The sequence below is a fragment of the Diuraphis noxia genome, unplaced genomic scaffold, assembly GCF_037042655.1.
Source record: "Diuraphis noxia isolate RWA-SAM2 unplaced genomic scaffold, SU_Dnox_SAM2 contig0001, whole genome shotgun sequence".
NCBI lineage: Eukaryota > Metazoa > Arthropoda > Insecta > Hemiptera > Aphididae > Diuraphis > Diuraphis noxia.
Genome location: NW_028301711.1, coordinates 2,482,651 through 2,496,124, shown reverse-complemented (window position 1 = coordinate 2,496,124; position 13,474 = coordinate 2,482,651). Strand labels below are relative to the sequence as shown.

Sequence of the window (13,474 nt, the reverse complement as noted above, 5' to 3'; positions counted from 1 at the left end):
CCTCGGTCTTTTAAATATTGAACACATACCACTTCATCTCTAATAATGTTCCTATATAGGTGACCAATAGTAGATGTCATGTTGAGTTTGAACATAAAAATTCACACGCACAAAATAAAACTCAAATAAAAAATCACAAAACGAGCGCTCGACACATACGAATGAAATCGGAACTGTACTAACTGAGGACAGTAAAGTATTATAAAAGATTGTAAGTAGGTATACCTATCGGAGAACAAAAATAAAATAAAATAGAATAAAATGCCCATAATGACAATTATCGCGATAAAGAAACCTGTAGATCAACTCAATCTTATCGGTAGGTCGAGGAACATTTGTAGGTCGCATATTGGACCGTTACCCAATTTTTCTATATCAAATTATCACCTATAGTGAAAAAATAGCCAAGTTTATTATATTTAAATTAATTTGTTTATTAATAATTTACATAATCAGATTTATTTATAAAAATAATCAAAATAGGTATACAGATTATTTTAAATGTATAAATACAATTAAAGATACATACATAAAAATTTAAACCTGTAGATAAATATAATTGTTATACATACAATATTAGATCAATCTATGTAGGACATAGGTATTACTTTGTTATAGATCTGGGGGACACATTTTAAGTAGGTAATTTAAATAATTATATACAAATTAAACTAAGTAGGTATCTGTAGTTACTAGGAGTGCATTTGTTTGAGTACCCACCTAACTATTGATATTCAATATATAAGGAAAAATGTTAATAGGTAGGTATTTTATTAATATATTTTTGTTTATTTATTGATCCATAACAAAATTATGTGCAAGTCCTCTTAGGTACTCAATGGCTTGACGGTTTCTATAATTTTGTACCAAGTGCAAAATACGGTTTCCAGCATCCACAAATTTTCTTTTTGAAGCAGGTGGTTGATTACCCGCAACAAGGAATTCATAATATATGTCCCTCTCTGCTTGAACTTTTCTGAGCTCCATAATAAATTTCCAAATTGTCGGATTTGTCATGCTCAGCTGCGCCTGGAGTCTCCTGTGAGATGCTTCAGCAATATTATTTGTTTTCTGTTAAAATAGATATCCGAATCATAAACAAAGAAAATAACAATTATTTGTAAGTACCTAGGTACCTATTTTACTAATATAATATAAATCACAATAATTTAAAATGTATCTCCAGTCATAAATTTTAAGTGAATTAAACATTTATATTATTAAAGGTAGGTATTATAAATAAGAATATACATGATGTATTTGTATATGTTAACCAAAGTTCAGTTATTAGTGATGTAATTTTTAATGAAAACTTTGTCTAATGTCTCAATCTATATTATAAGAATATGAATTAAAATATATATATAATACATATTTAATTTTTTTATATAAGTATGCACTATGCAGTTGATTAATTTAAAACATTTTACAATATTAGTACCCTCACACATGTTCATTATTATTAAAAATAAATTTAAAAAAAATATTTTTGCTTTAATTAAAACTTAAAAATGATAATAATTCTAATATTGTTATAAGATGAGGGATTAATATTTGATTTTTTTTTTTCAGAAAAATCTAACTAGTTTTAATTTCATATGGAGTAAAAATAGAGAAAGAAGAAAGAATTGAACTATGTAACATACCATTTGTCCTGCTAAAACTCTATTATATAAATTCCAAGTGGGTATAGGAAACGCTGGTGTTCTCCTTACACCTTCCCGTCTCAGCATTCCAATATAGTTTGTTTCTAGCCAATCGAGAATTGGCTGTAATGATGGAAACAATACTTCTAATTCTTCACTTAGAATTTCAAAATAGGCAGCTACATCTTCTGGTGGGACAAACGCCAATGCAGGTATCATGCGAGCATGTAAATTAAAGTCTGCATCATTTCTGTAGTCTCTAAATAGAGTAATATTATGATATTATACTAACTTACTTTATATATGTATATACATACTTTTTTTTTACTGAATTATTCAAAAACGATTTATTTACAAATTAGATAGGTAGTTATGAAAACAAGTCATATATTTTTAAATTTAAATTCTATTATACAGGGTGATTTTTTTATCATGAACCAGTTAATATCTCGGTAAGTATTAGGAATTTTAAAATAATTTTTTTTTTAAACTTTCTAGGTTTTACTATTTTACACTGTGTTACAATTTTCATAATTTTAACTACCTCCCTTATTAGATAAAACACTATCAACTTTAGATTTTCAAATGGTAATACCTATTTTTAATAACGAAAATCTATAAACATACTGAAAAAAATAATTTTAACGTTTACAGAATTTTATTTGAGTAATTAGTTTGCGACTTATTAATGCTTAAATATTCGTTCAATTTGCTGCTACTGGGCAATTTTACAAACCCAACAGTAAAAACCAGAAGTCAAAATGAAATTTTATCTCAATTTAACAATACCCATAACGGTCATTATCGATAATAACAAGATAGATAAACAATACCAATAAAAAAAAAAAAAAAAAAAAAAAAAAAAGGTGTCTTATCATCACTCCCACCCGAACGCCAAGTGTCGGTGAACGACTAGCCAGCAGAAGCGCAGCTGTATCAGCTATAAAGTATAAAAATAACATTTTAACATTTTACACTTTACCATCATGGTTACAAAATATATCACTGGTTACTGATTCCTGGTATACGATCTTATCACGTATTAGTAGATAGACGATAATAAATGTCGGTAAACCGTTTCTGAAAACATGTGGTTAATCGTTATTCGTTAATGTTAGTTTTCCATTATCAAGTATGGAATATTAATTATAAATTAATTACTATTCTTTGACTGTTTCACCAAAGAAAACGTTTTAAGTAAATACTATGTTATGTCGTTATGTGTATTATTTAAAATATAAATTTAAAGGTTAAGCCAATTATTCCAATGCATACCATACCACGAATAATAATACGTATCTTAATTCGTGATGCATACCTGTTATATTTTTTGATCGTGTTTTAATGTTGTATTTTGGTTAACAAATTTGAATTTAATTAAAAATATACCTCTTTCCAATCAGTAATATTATAAGGTATTTGGGAATCAGATTTCGTACTTTGCCGACACCTTATTTGTATAATTTATTGGTAAGTTCAATCCAAATTTAATATATTAGAATTTTATTTATTTTTTTATTAAATGATTTATACATATTATTGACAAATAATAACCATGGTTCAAATATTTTAATTTTATTTCAGTGGCAATTAGTAGAGTTTATATGATTAATCAAAAAATACAATGAACTATATGACTAGAAAGCTTAATTTGACCAGCAATTAATGCAAATTTACATTGCTTGCTACTGGTATCCGATGACTATAAATTAATATGGAATAAAAGAATAAAATATCCATATTTCTTTACATATTATATTTTAATCTTTAAACAATCTAAACAAATTATTATGTAAGTATGAATTTTTTTTATAAAATAAATAATTTGATATTTATCATAATTTTTGCTTATATTTTAGAAAATTAATTTTGTTTTCTTTCAAATTTCAATTGCAATTTGTAGTACTAACTTTTAATTCAAATATTTATAACAAGATTGGATGAACAAATACAATTTGTTATTGTGGTTAGTCACAGCATAGTACATCTCAACTGATAACTTAATAAGTATGGATAAACAATTTTTTTATACAATAAATCATTTCTATAAATAACTTAATGTTTTTTTTTCAGTTTCATTCAGATGAAAAAAGAAAACAGCGCAGCATCAAGACCGCAACTACTTCTATATTTGTAACATTTGTTGATTGTCACATTAATTGTTAATTTTATGTTTAAATAATTAAGTTAAGTTAAGTTATTGATTTACTATTTTCTATAATTAGGGCTATGGAGTTTTTATTAACCTAAATTGGTAAATTGAAAATTTTTTTTGAATACGGTAGTGCCAGTTTTACGTAATATTAAAAGATTTTTATATCATAAAATATTAATTAAAAATTAACATAATTTCAAAAATAAGTGTAAAATTGAATAATTTTTTAAAACATCCATAGCCCTAAAAATATGTTGCAATCTAGAGTAGATAATACATATAAAGTATGTTTAATGTTCATTTAATTTTTATTAATTTATCTAGGGTAGTGGACATGTTAAGTGTTAATATTTTTTATTAGTTATGACCTTACCCAAATCCTGCAATAACTTGCACTACGGAAATTTGTTCATACTCTAGTAAAATTATTGATAACTAATGTGTTTATTTCCTTAGATAATTTAGTAATGAATTAATGTCCATTATTTGTCTATTCACACACAACTACACAAGTTATTTTTAATATGAAATGCAAATTATACACTATATAAAAAAAATATCCCTGAATATTTAATATTTATAAATGGAAAGTCGGGTAGGCACTATGAACAACAGGCCCTGGGCCTATAGCCTCGCATCAGATTGACTCACTTCCTCAATGCACAAAACATGTAATCAAAATGACTTACCTATTCTATTTTTTTTTTTTTTAGTATACACAGATTGATTTGTAATTATTTATTTTTAATGAAATGAAAACCTTAAATGACAGGAGCTTTGTAAACATATTATATAACTTTAAAAAAAAAAAAAAAAGGAATGTGTGAATAGACCTTTAACTACTTTAGTCTTGGCTCTAAATCTTGAATCCAAGTACATAAATAATACATTTTTATCTGCATATTTATAAATTATTTTTCTAAATACATAGAAATTGTTGATTTACTTTGTTTTAAAATGAATATATGTTATCTGTTTAGTATAATCATTTACTATAGAAATTAAGATACACCATACTGTTTTTAAAAAATATTTATTTTGTAATTTACTCGTCAATCTGATATAGAAATATAAATTATATTAAATAAACACATATGTATTATGTATAATTAACAAATAATAAACTTAAATAAATTAACAAAATATACAACATAATATCTTCTTAACATAAAGCATTGGGTTTTCCAAATTTATTTAATTTTAGTTATCTAAGTTACATACCTATATGTATACCTACATATCAATATAAAACATAATTGATTTAATGATGAATATGACATGTTTCACACACATAAAAAAGATAAAGGTACCTATCTATCTCATACATTTAGAGTACTATTGGTTTTTCACATTTTATCTGTTCTCTGTTGAGTTAACATCTCACAGAGTTACTTTTAAATATATTACTTTTCTGTTAAATATAAATACTACAATGTTCTACTCTATACCTGAAAAAATGGATATGTGGTCATGCTTCATCGAATGTGGAAAAAATAAAAGGAAGGCCGCTTTATTGTACAGCCAACGATTTGGGCTTGAGAGGCAAGTTCCAAATTCTAGTATTTTTTCAAGATTGGAAAAAAACTTAAAATCTACTGGAAGTTTCAATAAAAATAAAAATAGGAAATGTACTAAAACTACGGAAGAATATTCCCAAATTGTATTGCAAAAATTAGAAGAAAATCCTAATACATCTTTAAGAATAGTATCGAGTAAGTTGACACATATACATTTATATATTTGAGCTTGAGGTCTTCTCTGGCACAGTAAATTCTCAAACACTTATTGCCTGGTTTCCATATTATGATCAAATGTGTACTCCAGTTAATTTTTTAGGCCCATATAATCGTAACTGATAATCTATGTACCCCGAGTATGATTTGATTCAGTTCAATTATGTTTTATGCAATTTTATTAGTTGTGTTTTGTGTTTATTTCACATAAACATTGATGCAATTCTGCCAAACTATATCTCATTTTTTTGTGAATCAAGCATAAAATTATTGTTATTTATTAATTATCTTGTTTTATTATTATTTGTTTAGAAGAAGTAGGAATTTCTTATAGTTCAGTACAGAAAATTGCCAAAAAAAATAAATATCATCCATATAAAAGAACTACTGTACAGCATTTAAGATTTGATGATTATGAGCGTCGTATAGTTTGGATTGCAAAGGTGCTTATTTGAATTCTATTTTTAAAAGTTTATCAAATCTTAAATGCTGTACAGTAGTTCTTTTATATGGATGATATTTATTTTTTTTGGCAATTTTCTGTACTGAACTATAAGAAATTCCTACTTCTTCTAAACAAATAATAATAAAACAAGATAATTAATAAATAACAATAATTTTATGCTTGATTCACAAAAAAATGAGATATAGTTTGGCAGAATTGCATCAATGTTTATGTGAAATAAACACAAAACACAACTAATAAAATTGCATAAAACATAATTGAACTGAATCAAATCATACTCGGGGTACATAGATTATCAGTTACGATTATATGGGCCTAAAAAATTAACTGGAGTACACATTTGATCATAATATGGAAACCAGGCAATAAGTGTTTGAGAATTTACTGTGCCAGAGAAGACCTCAAGCTCAAATATATAAATGTATATGTGTCAACTTACTCGATACTATTCTTAAAGATGTATTAGGATTTTCTTCTAATTTTTGCAATACAATTTGGGAATATTCTTCCGTAGTTTTAGTACATTTCCTATTTTTATTTTTATTGAAACTTCCAGTAGATTTTAAGTTTTTTTCCAATCTTGAAAAAATACTAGAATTTGGAACTTGCCTCTCAAGCCCAAATCGTTGGCTGTACAATAAAGCGGCCTTCCTTTTATTTTTTCCACATTCGATGAAGCATGACCACATATCCATTTTTTCAGGTATAGAGTAGAACATTGTAGTATTTATATTTAACAGAAAAGTAATATATTTAAAAGTAACTCTGTGAGATGTTAACTCAACAGAGAACAGATAAAATGTGAAAAACCAATAGTACTCTAAATGTATGAGATAGATAGGTACCTTTATCTTTTTTATGTGTGTGAAACATGTCATATTCATCATTAAATCAATTATGTTTTATATTGATATGTAGGTATACATATAGGTATGTAACTTAGATAACTAAAATTAAATAAATTTGGAAAACCCAATGCTTTATGTTAAGAAGATATTATGTTGTATATTTTGTTAATTTATTTAAGTTTATTATTTGTTAATTATACATAATACATATGTGTTTATTTAATATAATTTATATTTCTATATCAGATTGACGAGTAAATTACAAAATAAATATTTTTTAAAAACAGTATGGTGTATCTTAATTTCTATAGTAAATGATTATACTAAACAGATAACATATATTCATTTTAAAACAAAGTAAATCAACAATTTCTATGTATTTAGAAAAATAATTTATAAATATGCAGATAAAAATGTATTATTTATGTACTTGGATTCAAGATTTAGAGCCAAGACTAAAGTAGTTAAAGGTCTATTCACACATTCCTTTTTTTTTTTTTTTAAAGTTATATAATATGTTTACAAAGCTCCTGTCATTTAAGGTTTTCATTTCATTAAAAATAAATAATTACAAATCAATCTGTGTATACTAAAAAAAAAAAAAATAGAATAGGTAAGTCATTTTGATTACATGTTTTGTGCATTGAGGAAGTGAGTCAATCTGATGCGAGGCTATAGGCCCAGGGCCTGTTGTTCATAGTGCCTACCCGACTTTCCATTTATAAATATTAAATATTCAGGGATATTTTTTTTATATAGTGTATAATTTGCATTTCATATTAAAAATAACTTGTGTAGTTGTGTGTGAATAGACAAATAATGGACATTAATTCATTACTAAATTATCTAAGGAAATAAACACATTAGTTATCAATAATTTTACTAGAGTATGAACAAATTTCCGTAGTGCAAGTTATTGCAGGATTTGGGTAAGGTCATAACTAATAAAAAATATTAACACTTAACATGTCCACTACCCTAGATAAATTAATAAAAATTAAATGAACATTAAACATACTTTATATGTATTATCTACTCTAGATTGCAACATATTTTTAGGGCTATGGATGTTTTAAAAAATTATTCAATTTTACACTTATTTTTGAAATTATGTTAATTTTTAATTAATATTTTATGATATAAAAATCTTTTAATATTACGTAAAACTGGCACTACCGTATTCAAAAAAAATTTTCAATTTACCAATTTAGGTTAATAAAAACTCCATAGCCCTAATTATAGAAAATAGTAAATCAATAACTTAACTTAACTTAATTATTTAAACATAAAATTAACAATTAATGTGACAATCAACAAATGTTACAAATATAGAAGTAGTTGCGGTCTTGATGCTGCGCTGTTTTCTTTTTTCATCTGAATGAAACTGAAAAAAAAACATTAAGTTATTTATAGAAATGATTTATTGTATAAAAAAATTGTTTATCCATACTTATTAAGTTATCAGTTGAGATGTACTATGCTGTGACTAACCACAATAACAAATTGTATTTGTTCATCCAATCTTGTTATAAATATTTGAATTAAAAGTTAGTACTACAAATTGCAATTGAAATTTGAAAGAAAACAAAATTAATTTTCTAAAATATAAGCAAAAATTATGATAAATATCAAATTATTTATTTTATAAAAAAAATTCATACTTACATAATAATTTGTTTAGATTGTTTAAAGATTAAAATATAATATGTAAAGAAATATGGATATTTTATTCTTTTATTCCATATTAATTTATAGTCATCGGATACCAGTAGCAAGCAATGTAAATTTGCATTAATTGCTGGTCAAATTAAGCTTTCTAGTCATATAGTTCATTGTATTTTTTGATTAATCATATAAACTCTACTAATTGCCACTGAAATAAAATTAAAATATTTGAACCATGGTTATTATTTGTCAATAATATGTATAAATCATTTAATAAAAAAATAAATAAAATTCTAATATATTAAATTTGGATTGAACTTACCAATAAATTATACAAATAAGGTGTCGGCAAAGTACGAAATCTGATTCCCAAATACCTTATAATATTACTGATTGGAAAGAGGTATATTTTTAATTAAATTCAAATTTGTTAACCAAAATACAACATTAAAACACGATCAAAAAATATAACAGGTATGCATCACGAATTAAGATACGTATTATTATTCGTGGTATGGTATGCATTGGAATAATTGGCTTAACCTTTAAATTTATATTTTAAATAATACACATAACGACATAACATAGTATTTACTTAAAACGTTTTCTTTGGTTAAACAGTCAAAGAATAGTAATTAATTTATAATTAATATTCCATACTTGATAATGGAAAACTAACATTAACGAATAACGATTAACCACATGTTTTCAGAAACGGTTTACCGACATTTATTATAGTCTATCTACTAATACGTGATAAGATCGTATACCAGGAATCAGTAACCAGTGATATATTTTGTAACCATGATGGTAAAGTGTAAAATGTTAAAATGTTATTTTTATACTTTATAGCTGATACAGCTGCGCTTCTGCTGGCTAGTCGTTCACCGACACTTGGCGTTCGGGTGGGAGTGATGATAAGACACCTTTTTTTTTTTTTTTTTTTTTTTTTTATTGGTATTGTTTATCTATCTTGTTATTATCGATAATGACCGTTATGGGTATTGTTAAATTGAGATAAAATTTCATTTTGACTTCTGGTTTTTACTGTTGGGTTTGTAAAATTGCCCAGTAGCAGCAAATTGAACGAATATTTAAGCATTAATAAGTCGCAAACTAATTACTCAAATAAAATTCTGTAAACGTTAAAATTATTTTTTTCAGTATGTTTATAGATTTTCGTTATTAAAAATAGGTATTACCATTTGAAAATCTAAAGTTGATAGTGTTTTATCTAATAAGGGAGGTAGTTAAAATTATGAAAATTGTAACACAGTGTAAAATAGTAAAACCTAGAAAGTTTAAAAAAAAAATTATTTTAAAATTCCTAATACTTACCGAGATATTAACTGGTTCATGATAAAAAAATCACCCTGTATATGAATCAAATTTCTTAATTTAAAAGCAATTTGTTCTGACTTTTATTTCTCAAATAATAAAATCCCTAACATTGATTTACAAAAATATATTTCATTTAAATAAAATAAAACATTTAACTTACGCCATTAATCCTACAACTGCAACATGTTTTTTCATATTTTGTATGAGATGAAAAAAACATCCTCTAATTTCAATATAGGAAATTCGGTTCTGAAAGCATTATGAATGGCAATCTCAAAATCAACCGAAATGCTTCTAGCATTTATTCCTGGAGCCAGATTTTTGATTTCCATCAGCAGTCTGTTGTATGTGGCCTGGTTTTTATTTGGTAGAAGTGCATATAAACATGGATGAACATCACCATTGCGAGTGCCTAAGATTACAAATACTTGTGAAAAAAGGCTTGGGGCAATCTTGAAAGTTCCATCCACAAACCACTCGTTACATGTTGCAAGTATCTAAATTATGAAATAAAACACTAATAAGTATCTTTATTTGTTTAAAAATTAAACTATTATATTGTGTTAGGATTGTAATATATAGGTAGTAGTATAAAATAATATTATTAATAATGCTTATATCCTAATAACTAAACTAATAATATAATATAGTATAGGCTGTAGCATGATATATTATTTAGCATATTTTTTTTTTTTTATTGGATGTGTTAGTAATTTTTGATTTTATTTAGTTTTGTATTCTTACTAGAATAAGAATAATAGGTATATTTCTACTTTACCGGGCACCCTAAATTTAAGATCTTTTTTTTTTGATTATATGTATTTTTTAACGGTGAAAACGATGGTGCAAACGAAAATTGGCGCAGATCATTAGTTTGGAAGTTATAGCCCATTAAAGTTTGATAACTTTGGTTAAATAGTCTACATTTAATTGCGAAATTTACATATGTCGTGGTGCAATGGCTAACGCGGCACCACCGAGTACATCGCGGTCACAGGTTCAATGCTCCCTCATTCCAACCAAAATTTTTGCATTTTTTTTTTCATTTTTTTCGACGATAGTGAATTATATTATATTATAATTGCTACTTATTATGTGTAATGTGTTTTTTTATTGTCTAAAGATTTAAAATCCATAATTAATTAAAAAAAAGTATATCCCGGAGCGTTATCATCGTCACTGTCGTTGTTGCCGTCGTTGTTGTCATCGTTCTCGCTGTCGTCATATTCATTGATGTTACTGTATAAAATCCCTGCTTGTTTAAAAAATTCATTTGTGACATCTAATTTAAAGGTCCGACATTTTTTTTGGAACATGTGTTTGGCTAGGTAACCTGCGTAAAACTCTTTCTTTCTACAGTATTGAGAAATAGAAGCTTTAGCGTGTCTCCATGAGCTTTCTATAGCATTGGAATGAACTCCTGTATCAGGATCCTTGAAATGAAGGCTGTGATTCACCGTTAGATGAACATAGCCTTGGTTGTTCAAAGTGTTGTAAGCCTAAAATTAGGTGATTAGAAGTTTATCTTTATTTACAAGTTTACTATTATAGAAATACCTTCCAACAGTCCGATATAATTGTAGTTCCAGGCTTTACCCAATCTTTAATTATTTTTAATAACGTGTCGGCGGTACGATTTTCAACGAGAATCATAAAACAATTTCCTGTTTCTCTTTCATAGCCCCCAAACACCCATTGTCCCTCGACACGGTGGCCTCGATGGTGCTTACGTCTACGAGAAATTTTATTCTTCCAAACGAATGTCTACTATATACATTAAAGTTTAATGTCATGCGGAGGTAGCCACTGTATAATAATACTTAAATGTTACTTTAACAGACGGTTGAATCTGGTGACTGGTTAGGTTAAGTTAAGGGATAAGGGCTGTTAAGTTAGGTTACCCGTCTGCCCGAAGGGCAGGGATGCCCTCCCCCCGCGACCCCGTAGGGGTCGCCAACCCCTCCCCGGTTAGGTTAGCTATTTTAGCCCCGGGGGGTTTGGGGGCCGAGCCCCCATCTAACGAGAGGTCCGGAGGACCTCGAGTTTGGCGACCGGAGCCGGTAGGCGAAGGGAGCCACTATACTTGATTATTTTGTTATTTAACTGTTAGCTCCGTTTTAAAAAAAGAAAATATGTTAATAATAAATATCATTAAAATTGTAAGATCTTAGTTTTTTTTTTAAAAAAAGTGCAAAAAAAATTTTAGGTGGAACGGGTATCGAACTCTCGGTACCATGCTAATAAGAATGCGATGTTACCATTGCGCCATCAACGAACGCTGTTAACTATACGGCATTTTAGGTATTTAAGGGCTATCATATTATGTTAAAACTTCAATTAGTTATAACTACGAAACTAACTTCGTGCGCCAAATTCTGATTACACTAACGTTTTTTTCAGCCAAAAAATGACTAAGTCCACCAAAAAAATTGCAAAAAAAAAGGGTGCCCGGTAAAGTAGAAATGTTCCATCCTCTTTGGCGACCAAATATGAGAATTCTATTAACACCAGGTCCTGTATCACAGAGCAAACAATTCTCAAATTGCCCAGGTTCACATTCGTACTGTTTATAGTCTTCGGGAATTTCTAAATCCATCAATGATAATGGAGCAACAGGAATTTGTGGACCATTATGCCGCCGAACTCGTCGTACAACTTGCTTAAGGTTATTAACAGACGATAATGCCCCTTTACCAGCAATAGTTAAGCCTTCTAAAATATATATATTTTATGATTATTTCTTATGTAAACAATTTTTAACTTTAAAACAAAATTAAAAAATCAGTAAAAACTTGAAATTAAAACATTGAATACTTGTGGGGTAGTAACAAAATAATGTTGGCTCTGCTGAACCCAGGCACGTTCAAAAAAACTTGATAATTTAAAACAAGGTTCCTTAGAATTTTTTCTTATTGTAGTTAAAAAAAAAATCAAAAATCGTTGGGCATAATTTTTTTTAAAGCGTTTATAGTTTAAAAATTTATGAAATATATCAAAATCGCGAACATTTACAAGTAATGCTGTGATCTTTAAATATAATAATACATTTAAATAAATACCTATACATTGATTAATTGCCACAGCTGGTGCCTCCATTGTTTCCAAAGCTCTTTTTTTAATATTAGTGATCGTCAAAGCTATCTAAATATTTAAAAAAAAAAACGGGTAAGTGGAAGTCGCTCTGCTGTATAGTAAGTTACAAGTGGGTTATTGTAATGGATGGTGTTAAATTTTAATTCAATGATATATATTATAATGTATAATGTATATGATATTCAATGTATATCATTGTATACGATAAATGCCTTCTGAGCAGAGACGGTTTGTCGGTCTAGGATATTTTATACTATATTAATAAAATTATATTGTTATTAATAAAAAAAAAAATTTTATTTTCTTACCTATAAAATCAATTCCAAATTAATCAAATCAGATTCATTATGTAATAGGTGTGTAACTTTAAACGGTTAAAAAAAACGTGCCTATATACCTATATATTTTAAATATTTTGCAGCTGCTGTATTAAATTTACAAGTTTTTTGACCCAACAAATTAAATTGTATTGACATTTATAGAAAAAAAATGAAAGAAATCGAAAATTTAAAAAATATATACATATA

At 26.9% G+C, this 13,474-nt stretch overlaps 1 pseudogene; it reads right to left on the bottom strand.

Annotated features, from left to right (window-relative positions):
- Positions 1 to 596: 596 nt before the first annotated feature.
- On the bottom strand, positions 597 to 13,054 carry LOC149059302 (uncharacterized; annotated as a pseudogene).
- Positions 13,055 to 13,474: the final 420 nt, after the last annotated feature.